At 39.5% G+C, this 12,500-nt stretch overlaps 2 protein-coding genes across 5 annotated transcripts in view; both read right to left on the bottom strand.

The window, feature by feature from the left end:
• LOC105912951 (NLR family CARD domain-containing protein 3-like) overlaps positions 1-7,767 on the bottom strand; it is a 77,913-nt gene extending 70,146 nt beyond the window's left edge. Inside the window, exon 1 of the mRNA XM_031563677.2 lies at positions 7,678-7,767. The gene's annotated coding sequence lies outside the window, so the exon portion shown is untranslated. The remainder of the gene's footprint in view (positions 1-7,677) is intronic.
• LOC122128889 overlaps positions 1-12,500 on the bottom strand; it is a 237,446-nt gene that overhangs the window by 1,205 nt on the left and 223,741 nt on the right. The gene's annotated exons all lie outside the window — the stretch shown is intronic.

The raw sequence follows: 12,500 nt of genomic DNA, 5'->3' as shown, positions 1-12,500 counted from the left end.
AGCTATCCTACCAAATATTTCATTATCCAACATGCTCTTTCCGACAAATAAGATTGCAGAGCTGTCAAAACATTGTTGGCAAAGCTTTCCGTCAATCTGAAAGGAAGGAAATGCATAACAGATGTCAGCAGTCTAGGAGCATTTTATTATTCACAAAAAGGAACTCAGGTTGGCAAAGATAAATCTGATGTGCAGGTTATTTAGAGGCACAAAGTCAGATCGTTTTACATGTAATACCAGGAGCTTAAACATGTTAAAAGTGCCATCACACCAAGTATACAATTTAAATGTAAATTAGGTATGCAGAATTATTTTCATTTGGCAAAGGAAGTGCCCCGTATTGAGGTGTATTTAGTGCAGATAAGAAGACAACATTCCTTGTTTCCACTCTGTCGTTGACAGTATGCACAGGTAAACAAGACACAATGATACATCTTGCTGTCCAACGTGCACCAACACGGATTTCAATTACTTTCTGACAGTATATTCCCTAAGTAAGAGTGCTCAGTACAAAACCCAAATTGTAGTATGTTGTCAGTGGTAAAATAGTCAATACTGTGAGGGTGTTGCACAAAAGTTGAAGTGATGGTTGATATTGATAGCTGTAGTTTGAATTTTGTTATCCATTGTTAAATAAATGAGAAAACATACATTCTCAATTGATCACAAATTGTAGGTTTTGATGGAAATGTTTGGTTTTGATGGGTGTGTGATAAGTTTTGAGAAGGTGATGTCATTCTGCAAACATCATATAGTGTTTTGGTAATTTTGTCCTCTGTTAAGGGCTGTGTGTGAGCTGTTTTGAAAAAGTAAAAAGTGAATGGAAAAATGTGCCAAAGCAATCGAGAAAAACTGTAATCCTCTCTCTCTCTCACACACACACACACACACCTCCATCATCAGTACATTACAGTTTTTCTCGATTGTTTACACATAAAAACAAAATACATTCAAAAACTGGAACTTATGACACAGTGACCACAACCTGTAACTCATGTGCCAACTCCCTAAACCAATTCTGCTAAACTACATGCACAATTATCTGCCTTAGACCCAGATTTCTATTCTTAGCCACACTTTCTTCAAAACACAACACACAATTATCTGCTTTAAACACAGATTTCAATTGTAAACCACACTTTCTTCAAAACACAACACACAATCCTCTCTACTTTGCACACTTCATCAATGCCAATGCCAGGAGCATAGTATTCTTGTATTTAGAGTAGGGCTGTCAGCGTTAACGCGTTAATCTATGCGATTAACGCGGACGCGATTAACGCAATAAAATATTTTGACGCAATAAACGCAACTTAAAAAAAATAATATATATATATAAATATATATACAGTGGGGAAAATAAGTATTTGAACCCCTGCCGATTTCGCAAGTTTGGCCACTTGCAAAGAAATGTGTGATCTATAATTGTAATGGTAGGTGTATTTTAACAGTGAGAAATAGAATATCAACAAACAAATCCAGAAAACTGCATTTTATAACATTTATGACTTTATTTGTATTTGATGCAGAAAATAAGTATTTGAACCCCCAAGCAAACAGCAAGAATTCTGGCTCCCAATGACCAGTTATGTGCCCAAGAAGCACACAGATTAGTCCTCATTAGGCCTAACAAGGTACACCTGATCTCAACTGGTGACGTGTATAAAAGAAACCTGTCCAAAGAATCATACTTCACACCTTCAACCTCACCACCATGGGCAAGACCAAAGAGTTGACCAAGGAAGTCAGAGATAAGATTGTAGACCTGCACAAGGCTGGAATGGGTTACAAAACCATCGGCAAACAGCTTGGTGAGAAGCAGACAACTATTGGTGCGATTATTCGTAAATGGAAGCAACACCAAACAACTGTCCATCGCTCTAGGTCTGGGGCTCCATGCAAGATATCCCCTCGTGCGGTATCGGTGATCATCCGAAAGGTGCAGAATAACCCCAGAACTACACAGGGGGAGCTTGTGAATGATCTAAAGGCAGCTGGGACCACAGTCACCAAGAAAACCATTGGCAACACACTACGCCATAATGGTTTGAAGTACTGCAGAACTCGCAAGGTCCCCTTGCTCACGGAAGCACATGTACAGGGCCGTCTGAAGTTTGCCAATGAACACTTGAATGATTCTAAGGAGGATTGGGAGACAGGATGTGGTCAGATGAGACCAAAATCAAGCTCTTTGGCATCAACTCGACTTGCCGCGTTTGGAGGGGGATGAATGCTGAATATGACACCATCCCCACCGTCAAGCATGGAGGTGGAAACATTATGCTTTGGGGCTGTTTCTCTGCCAAGGGTACAGGACGACTCCACTGCATCGAGGGGACTATGGATGGGGCCATGTAATGTGGAATATTGGGCTTGAACCTCATTCCCTCATTCCCTCCCATTGAAAACGCAACCTTAAGGATGTGGAGAGGATCTGCAAAGAGGAGTGGACCAAAATCCCTCCTGAGATGTGTGTAAACCTGGTGACCAACTACAAGAAAAGTCTGACGTCTGTGCTTGCCAACAAGGGTTATTCCACCAAGTACTAAGTCATGTTTTGCTAGGGGTTCAAATACTTATTTTCTGCATCAAATGCAAATTAAGTCATAAATGTTAGAAAATGCAGTTTTCTGGATTTTTTTGTTGATATTCTGTTTCTCACTGTTAAAATATACCTACTATTACAATTATAGATCACACATTTCTTTGCAAGTGGCCAAACTTGCGAAATCGGCAGGGGTTATTTTCCCCACTCTATATATATATATTTTTTTTTTAATGCCTTTATTTGGATAGGACATGAAGTTATGACAGCAAGCGAGGCGGAGAAGAGGTGGGGAGAGGATTGGGAAATTACATCAGACCAGACTTGAACCTGTGTCCTCTCGGGCAATGTAGCCCGTAAGTAGGGGGCTTGGCCTACCATTTTATGGGAGCGATGAGGGACAGGTGGGGCTTGAATAGCCCCCTTTGTTCAAAGTGGGGAATGACAGAAAAAGTTTGAGAACCACTGCGGTAGTTGAAGATGGAGAGAGCTGAGGGATTGTTGGGCGGAAAGTCTCTGTTTAAGAGTCAAAATGACGGAACAATCGACAAAACTAAAGTTGTATGTAGCATTTGTCAAGCTGAATTTAGCTATCACAGAAGCAGCTCGTCTTGAAGTTATCACCTTAATGCAAAGCACCCTACAGAAAGCAGTCCCAGGTTAGATGATCGCCAACCCACACTCCATCACTTCTCTAGGAAAATAACTAGACCAGTCCGTGAAAAGGTTACCATTTGGGTTGCCGGTGACTGTCGGCCCATCAACATAGTTGAGGACAGTAGGCTGATTGAGGTGATTCGAATTGCTTCAGGGGAAATTCTTACGATTTACCGTCGAGGGGCACCATTGTGTTTAAAAAAAATACAATTAAACAACAGTTTCTAAAATACAAGCTGTCTGAAGTGATTACTTGTTTATTTATAAGATTTAGTCTTAAGAAGAAATGAATAGTGATTCATTATTTAAAACAATTGTGATTACTGTAATTAGTTAATTTTTTTTAATCGATTGACAGCCCTAATTTAGAGTATTTTACATTGTACTGTATTTGTAAAATTACTGTAAACAAATACAAAGTGCAACCATTGATGACCAAGACATATTCCTAAACATCAATACAGTGAGTCTAGCCACAGTGGACCATATTCTAAGGCGGAACATCTTGAGAATGAAGCAGGTGTACAGAGTGCCTTTTGACATAAACTCCGACAGAGCCAAACAATTATGCTATGACTATGTGCAAGTAAGTCATATACATTTCCACAACGGATTGCGTCCTATCAGCACTGACACATTACTGTATTGTAATCCAATCCAATGTTATTTTAAAGTGTTTCACAACACTGTGTAGGTCTATTTCTGATACAATATTGTCATGTTTGTTTCAGAGAGTTCTTGAGCTAGAACAGGATGCAGCCTAGTTTTTTTGTCCTTTTTTATTTTACATTTTTCTTTCTTTTTTTGTTGACTGTACTGGCCTATATCCTATTGTTTGTTCTGTGCAAATCATTTACACACTCAGTTGTGTTTGCTGTGATGTATAGGCTACAACACTTTTGGAAAAAATAAAGAAATATTTGTGTTGTTACTCTATATTTGTGTGTTGTTTTATATTTGAGTAAAAACATTATACATGATTTCTACAGGATTAAGCATACAGTAACACTGAACATGAAAAGGCATAATGCTCCTGATAAGGCCTTCATACTGGGGTTTTCCCATTCATAGTAGTGTTTTCCATTGAGCACATCAGTGTTCAATCGATGCTTAGAAATGTCTACTCATATAGTGGTCTGTGTGTGTCATTTGAAAAAAAATACCCTTTTGAGGTGACATAACATTGTTTTGAAAGCAAAGTAGCATTTTGCAGGAGATATAAAGGGATCTGTTGCCACTCTGTGTCAGAGAAGCACAGGTGTTTCTGTCTACACGGCTCTATTTTTCTACCGGGTATAATTCATCTGAATCAACTGTATTCTTTGAAAGTGTCTGGAGCCTTGCATCTACCTCCAGTATGAAGCCCTTTGTTGAGAATCACAGTGTTCCTCCATTTTCTTTGATCTCATCATTATTTTCTATTGAATTGTACATTAATCACAAAGGCTGCACAAAACCTTCCATGAGGCAACTGTGAAAATACATTTGTCACAAACTGCGTACTATTAATGAATTAATGGAATGTTGATGTTATAAAATTTTACTTTTTATCTACTTTTGATTTACAGTTTTTCTCAATTGCTAACACACATTTTTTGAAAGCATGCCTCGTTTCCTCAAAACTCTAAACACAAATCCCAAAACCACTCACACAAAATGCAAAACCCTTTATACATCCTGCAAAAGGCAACTTTGCTTTCAAAACAGTGTTATGTCACCTCAAAAGGGTACTTTGTTTTCTAATGACAAACACAGCCCATTATATGAGTAGACATTCTAAGCATCGATTGAACACTGATGTGCTCAATGGAAAACACTACTATGAAATGGGAAAACACCAGTATGAAGGCCTTATCAGGAACATTATGTTACTATACGCTTACTCCTGTAGTAAAATATAACTGTATAATGTTTTTACGCAAATATAAAACAACACACAAATATACAGTAACAACTAAAATATTTCTTTATTTTTTTCCAAAAGTGCTGTAGCCTATACATCACAGCAAACACAAATGAATGTGTAAATGATTTGCACAGAACAAACAATAGGATATAGGCCAGTACAGTCAACTAAAAAAAGAAAGAAAAATGTAAAATAAAAAAGGACAAAAAACTACTGCATCCTGTTCTAGCTCAAGACAATATTGACAATGTGCTATCAGAAATAGACCTACACAGTGTTGTGAATGTTGTTGCATTTTGTGTGAGTGGTTTAGGGATTTGTGTTTAGAGTTTTGAGAAAACGAGGCATGCTTCATGTGTGTAAGCAATCGAGAAAAACTGTAACATTGGATTGGATTGCAATACAGTACAGTAATGTGTCAGTGCTGATAGGACGCAATCAGTTGTGGAAATGTACTGTATATGACTTGCACATAGTCATAGCATAACTGTTTGACTGTCGGAGTTTCTGACAAAAGGCACCCTGTACACCTGCTTTATTCTTTCTTACCTATTCCCTCTTCTGAATGTCCAGAGAATGGATGCAACTGAGAAGCGGCTTATATTTGGTTGAACCCTCTGGCCAGCCTCCTGCATGGTCAAACCATGGTTGACCACAGGGTTGACCACAGTGGCCCAAATCTCATCAGAGATAATGGCTCTCCTTCTTGCTCTTTCTCTTCATCCTCTTCCTCCTCCTCCTCCTCCTCCTCTTACTCTCACTCCTCTGCCTTTCTGATCACCTCTCACTTCAATGTTGCCATCAATTGTTCTCCAAACCAGGAGCTAACCTGTGGCCATCATATTGCTAAAGCTTTGATTTCAAATTGCACAACAGCCTTGGAAATGGAAGTTTTGCCAATTGAATAGCAGTGTGTTCTGTCTGAACACAAGGAGGTTTTGGCATTGATGAAGTGTGCAAAGTAGAGAGGATGGTGTTTAGTGTTTTGAAGAAAGTGTGGTTAACAATTGAAATTTGTGTCTAAAGCAGATAATTGTGTGTTGTGAGTTGAAGAAAGTGCGGTTAACAATTGAAATATGTGTCTAAAGCACATAATTGTGCTTATAGTTTAGCAGAATTGGTTTAGGGAGTTGGCACATGAGTTACAGGTTGTGGTCATTGTGCCATAAGTTCCAGTTTTTGAATGTAATCAATCGAGAAAAACTGTAATCTGAAATATTTTCTTGATTTACAGTTTTTCTCGATTGCTTTGGCACATTTTTCCATTCACTGTTTACTTTTTCAAAACAGCTCACACACAGCCCTTAACAGAAGATGAAATAACCAAACCACTATTTGATGTTTGCAGAATGACACCACCTTCTCAAAACTTATCACACACTCATCAAAACCAAACATTTCCATCAAAACCTACTTCCCTTACTTAGGGAATATACTGTCAATAAGTATTTGAAATCTGAAAATTTGTATGCAGTAAAATATCGTAGTTCTGTTTTTGTATTGCTAAATACTATAAAAGATATTCTAAACAAGGACCTGTCAACACCATTGATTTTACATTTGTTCTACTGTGTACAAAATGCCAAAGATTCTGACACAAAAATATTTATTGCAGTCATTTTTCCACATTACATTGGATACTGTAAGAAGTCAAAATGACAGGTTCTGCAGTGAACATTGTCCCCCTGCCGTATATGTTGTAGATTACTTTAGTGAAACTACAGTACTACATTGTACTGTGGCAACACACTTTACAAAAGTATAGAAATGGTTGTTGCCAAGAGTGCAAATACAATGAAACACAGTACAGTCAATTGACTGTAAAGGCCAGCAAAGTGTCATTGTCATTACCGAATGTACAAACAATTGATGCCACAGTATGACGGCTCAGGTTTGGCTGAACCCTTTGGCCAGCCTCTCTCATGGAGAGGTCATGATTGACTACGTGATCAATGACTGTTGCCCTAATTTCATTAGAGCATCTTACACGAATGCCACGTCCCCTGACAGGGTCCCCTCTATCTCTACCACGGCCTCTTCCTTGTCCTTGTCTTAGTCCTTGCTGAGGTTGGTATCAAAATCAATCTATTGACCTCTTTTAGAGGTTGAGAACTGCTTGATTAGTTGTGCACAGAGAGTTCACACAGGTGCTGACGATATTTAGAATATAGAGAGCAGTTTCAGTAGGCTGCTACTAAGTGTCTGCAATGTGTTGACATGGTTATTCAATTAGGTTTTGTGTCTTTCTCTGAGAATTGTGTTAACTGTTTTGAAAAGTGTGTTAAAACTCAAAGAAATTTGTGTGAAATCAATGAGAAATAGTTAACCCATTTGCCAGAGAAGACTCTTGCTGTGCAAAGAAGATGTGAGCATTAGATTAAGTTGACCCATGATTCGCTAAATGTGTGTAAGCAATCGAGAAAAAACTGTAAACTCGGACACACTGTGTCATTTAACACACTTCATATGAACCACTTAACAATGCATAAAACTTGACCCTGTTACTGCCAGTATATACTTGGCTTGTCTTTTTCAATATTTCAATGATTTGAAGTCAATGTCGCCTTACCTGTTCAGTTCTCAGTCCTCAGTCCCCATTCTCACATATTTCAGAAGCTGACAGGTTCTCTGAAGCTCTCAAGTGGCTGTTCTCTAAGGATTGTGCAAGACTCTTGAAACTCAAAAAGTAGTTAGTCTGAATGACGCTATTCTGTTAATAATTAAACTGCTGTGTTGCTAAACCTCAACTGTTTTATAACTGTGTCCCTGCAGACAGTCACCCAGTCCCTCCCACAACCTCCATGACATTTATGGATGGCTTTCATAACAGCAGTATCTCTGAATACGGATTAGATATAACAGTAACAGTAACACGTACGTGTGGAGCTGTTCTAGTCAATCTTAAGGCACATTTCTATGTTTCAGCAGGCAGATCTCATTTGTTAACTATCCAGGCAGTTTTCATCTAATAGTTCTGATTGTTTTTTTTACCACTTTCTTTGAATCCTGAAGAAACCAGATGAAACATATCCAAAATCTGGAGCAGCTCCCCCTCATGTCCTCTGAATTTTAGCACACACCTCAGGTCTGGCCCAACTAAGGCATAATTTATTTGTTTGGAGCTGCGCTCTTCCTACTCCCCCTCGAAGGTTTATCAGTCATTAGTGGTTTCATACTGGTTACCCAATGCATGGGCCCTTTACAGTATCACCAGAACCGCTACCGTATGACCAGAACTGAGCCATGGTTCATCTGTTTTGATCTGTGCTCCTGCCACGTCACTTGTTCTAGTATACAGTTTCATTATGTATACACTAGTCATTCTAATGAAAAGATCTTAAATGCTTGTGTCAGAAGCCATTATAACATAAATGTGTTTACAGTAATGCTTTCCATTGTCATTCAGTGGTGTGTTTCTATGTGTTAAGAGCAGCATATGAAGTCAGAGCAGAGACCCTATCCAGTGATCATAAACACTGCTGAGTGACTCATTGCATGTGTGGCACACACACACACACACACACACACACACACACACACACACACACACACACACACACACACACACACACACACACACACACACACACACAGAGACCTACACACTCAGAGAGAGAGAGATCCAGAATCATGCATGCGTTCAGAATAATGAGATACACACTTTTTCCTGTTCACAAACACAGACATATACACACAGAGACCTACACACACACACACACACATACACACACACTCACAAACACACACACAATTTAAGCCCCAACACACACAAAGAGCTCAGTCGCATAAACAAACAAAACCACTCAAACACACACTGATTCTGAACACGTGCTTACGTACATTTAGAATCATTATATGTGTATATATATATAATGTATATATACAGTATATATATGTGTGTGTGTGTGTGTGGGGTGTGTGTGTGTGTGTGTGTGTGTGTGTGTATGTGTCCCTGTGTGTGTATGATTCTGTTTGAGTTCATCTTTCTCTTCCTCCCTCTCTCTCTCCCTCCCTCTCTCCCTCTCTCTCTCCCTCTCTCCCTCTCTCCCTCTCTCTCTCTCTCTCTCCCTTTGTCTCCCTCCCTCCCTCCCCCTCTCTCTGTCTCAATTCAAAGTCAAAAGAAGCTTTATTGGAATGACGATAACGTTCGGGCTGGGTGTATAAGATAAGATAAGATAAGATAAACTTTTATTATCCCGTTTGGGAAATTCAGGTGTAATAGCAGCAAGATTTATGAAGTGAATAGGACAACAGGAATAGGAATCAAACATACACATACGATCTGTGCTCCTGCCACGTCACTTGTTCTAGTATACAGTTTCATTATGTATACACTAGTCATTCTAAATTAAAATTAAACAATTAAAAACCTCTGGAATGTGATCAAGAGGAAGATGGATGGTCACAAGCCATCAAACAAAGCCGAGCTGCTTGCATTTTTGTGCCAGGAGCGGCATAAAGTCACCCAACGGCAATGTGAAAGACTGGTGGAGAGCATACCAAGACACATGAAAGCTGTGATTGTAAATCAAGGTTATTCCACCAAATATTGATTTCTGAACTCTTCCTAAGTTAAAACATTAGTATTGTGTGTTTAAAAATGAATACGAGCTTGTTTTCTTTGCATTATTCAAGATCTGAAAACACTGCATTTTTGTTATTTTGACCAGTTGTCATTTTTCTGCAAATAAATTCTCTAAATGACAATTTGTATATGAAATTTGATAGAAATGTTGTCAATGTTGGAGCTGTATATATGTGTGTGTGTGTGTGTGTGTGAGGGGGGGGGGGTATGTGTCCCTGTGTGTGTATGTGTCCCTGTGTGTGTATGATTCTGTTTGAGTTAATCTTTCTCTCCCTCCCTCTCTCTCTCTCCCTCCCTCTTTCTCCCTCCCTCCCTCTCTCTCTCTCTCCCTTTGTCTCCCTCCCTTCCCCTCTCTCCCTCCCTCCCTCCCTCTTTCTCAATTCAAATTCAAAAGAAGCTTTATTGGCATGACCATAATGTTTTACAGTATTGACAAAGCACTTGGGTTGGGTGTATAAGATAAAATAAGATAAGATAAACTTTTATTATCCCGTTTGGGAAATTCAGGACAACAGGAATAGGAATCAAACATACACATAAGATCTGTGCTCCTGCCATGTCACTTGTTCTAGTATACAGTTTCATTATGTATACACTAGTCATTCTAATGAAAAGATCTTAAATGCTTGTGTCAAAGACCTTTTCCAGTGATCATAAACACTACTCAGTGACTCATTGCATGTGTGTCACACACACACACACACACACACACACACACACACACACACACACACACACACACACACACACACACACACACACACACACACACACACACACACACACACACAGACCTACACACACACACAGAGAGAGAGAGATCCAGAATCATGCATGCGTTCAGAATAATGAGATACACACTTTTTCCTGTTCACACACACAGACATATACACACACACACACACACACATACACCCACACACACACTCACAAACACACACACAATTTAAGCCCCAACACACACAAAGAGCTCAGTCACATAAACAAACAAAACCACTCAAACACACACAATGATTCTGAACACGTGCTTACGTACGTTTAGAATCATTATATGTGTATATATATAATGTATATATACAGTGGGGAAAATAAGTATTTGAACCCCTGCCGATTTCGCAGGTTTGGCCACTTGCAAAGAAATGTGTGATCTATAATTGTAATGGTAGGTGTATTTTAACAGTGAGAAATAGAATATCAACAAACAAATCCAGAAAACTGCATTTTATAACATTTATGACTTTATTTGTATTTGATGCAGAAAATAAGTATTTGAACCCCCAAGCAAACAGCACGAATTCTGGCTCCCAATGACCAGTTATGTGCCCAAGAAGCACACAGATTAGTCCTCATTAGGCCTAACAAGGTATACCTGATCTCAACTGGTGACGTGTATAAAAGAAACCTGTCCAAAGAATCATACTTCACACCTTCAACCTCACCACCATGGGCAAGACCAAAGAGTTGACCAAGGACGTCAGAGATAAGATTGTAGACCTGCACAAGGCTGGAATGGGTTACAAAACCATCGGCAAGCAGCTTGGTGAGAAGCAGACAACTAATGGTACGATTATTCATAAATGGAAGCAACACCAAACAACTGTCAATCACTCTAGGTCTGGGGATCCATGCAAGATATCCCCTCGTGCGGTATCGGTGATCATCCGAAAGGTGCAGAATAACCCCAGAACTACACAGGGGGAGCTTGTGAATGATCTCAAGGCAGCTGGGACCACGGTCACCAAGAAAACCATTGGCAGCACACTACGCCGTAATGGTTTGAAGTACTGCAGCACTCGCAAGGTCCCCCTGCTCAAGGAAGCACATATACCGGGCCGTCTGAAGTTTGCCAATGAACACTTGAATGATTCTAAGGAGGATTGGGAGACAGGATGTGGTCAGATGAGACCAAAATCAAGCTCTTTGGCATCAACTCGACTTGCCGCGTTTGGAGGGGGAAGAATGCTGAATATGACCCCAAGAACACCATCCCCACCGTCAAGCATGGAGGTGGAAACATTATGCTTTGGGGCTGTTTCTCTGCCAAGGGTACAGGACGACTCCACCGCATCGAGGGGACTATGGATGGGGCCATGTAACGTGGAATATTGGGCTTGAACCTCATTCCCTCATTCCCTCCCATTGAAAATGCAACTTTAAGGATTTGGAGAGGATCTGCAAAGAGGAGTGGACCAAAATCACTCCTGAGATGTGTGTAAACCTAGTGACCAACTACAAGAAAAGTCTGACGTCTGTGCTTGTCAACAAGGGTTATTCCACCAAGTACTAAGTCATGTTTTGCTAGGGGTTCAAATACTTATTTTCTGCATCAAATGCAAATTAAGTCATAAATGTTATAAAATGCAGTTTTCTGGATTTTTTTGTTGATATTCTGTTTCTCACTGTTAAAATACACCTACTATTACAATTATAGATCACACATTTCTGGTGGCCAAACTTGCGAAATCGGCAGGGGTTCAAATACTTATTTTCCCCACTGTATATATGTGTGTGTGTGTATGCACTGACGACGCGCATGATACTGCCAGGGTCATCATCACTGCTCAAGAACAGCTGGATGATAACGAGAGCAGTGATGTCACCAATGCGAGTAACATCAATGGCATACAGTGATCAGTGGAGACCCAGCATTATGGCGTAACAAATTAACAGATAGAGAGAGAAGTGAAATAGTTAAAACAGGACCTGTACAAATTCTGAACTTTTTAGTTGAAAACATTCATTAGAAGTATAAATAATTAATCAAATGTAACAAGTTACATTATTTTGATAAGGTAATCAAAAAGTTA

Source organism: Clupea harengus, chromosome 26 (assembly GCF_900700415.2).
Source record: "Clupea harengus chromosome 26, Ch_v2.0.2, whole genome shotgun sequence".
NCBI lineage: Eukaryota > Metazoa > Chordata > Actinopteri > Clupeiformes > Clupeidae > Clupea > Clupea harengus.
Note: the sequence above shows the minus strand (reverse complement) of the source record. Positions and strands in the feature narration are given on the sequence as shown.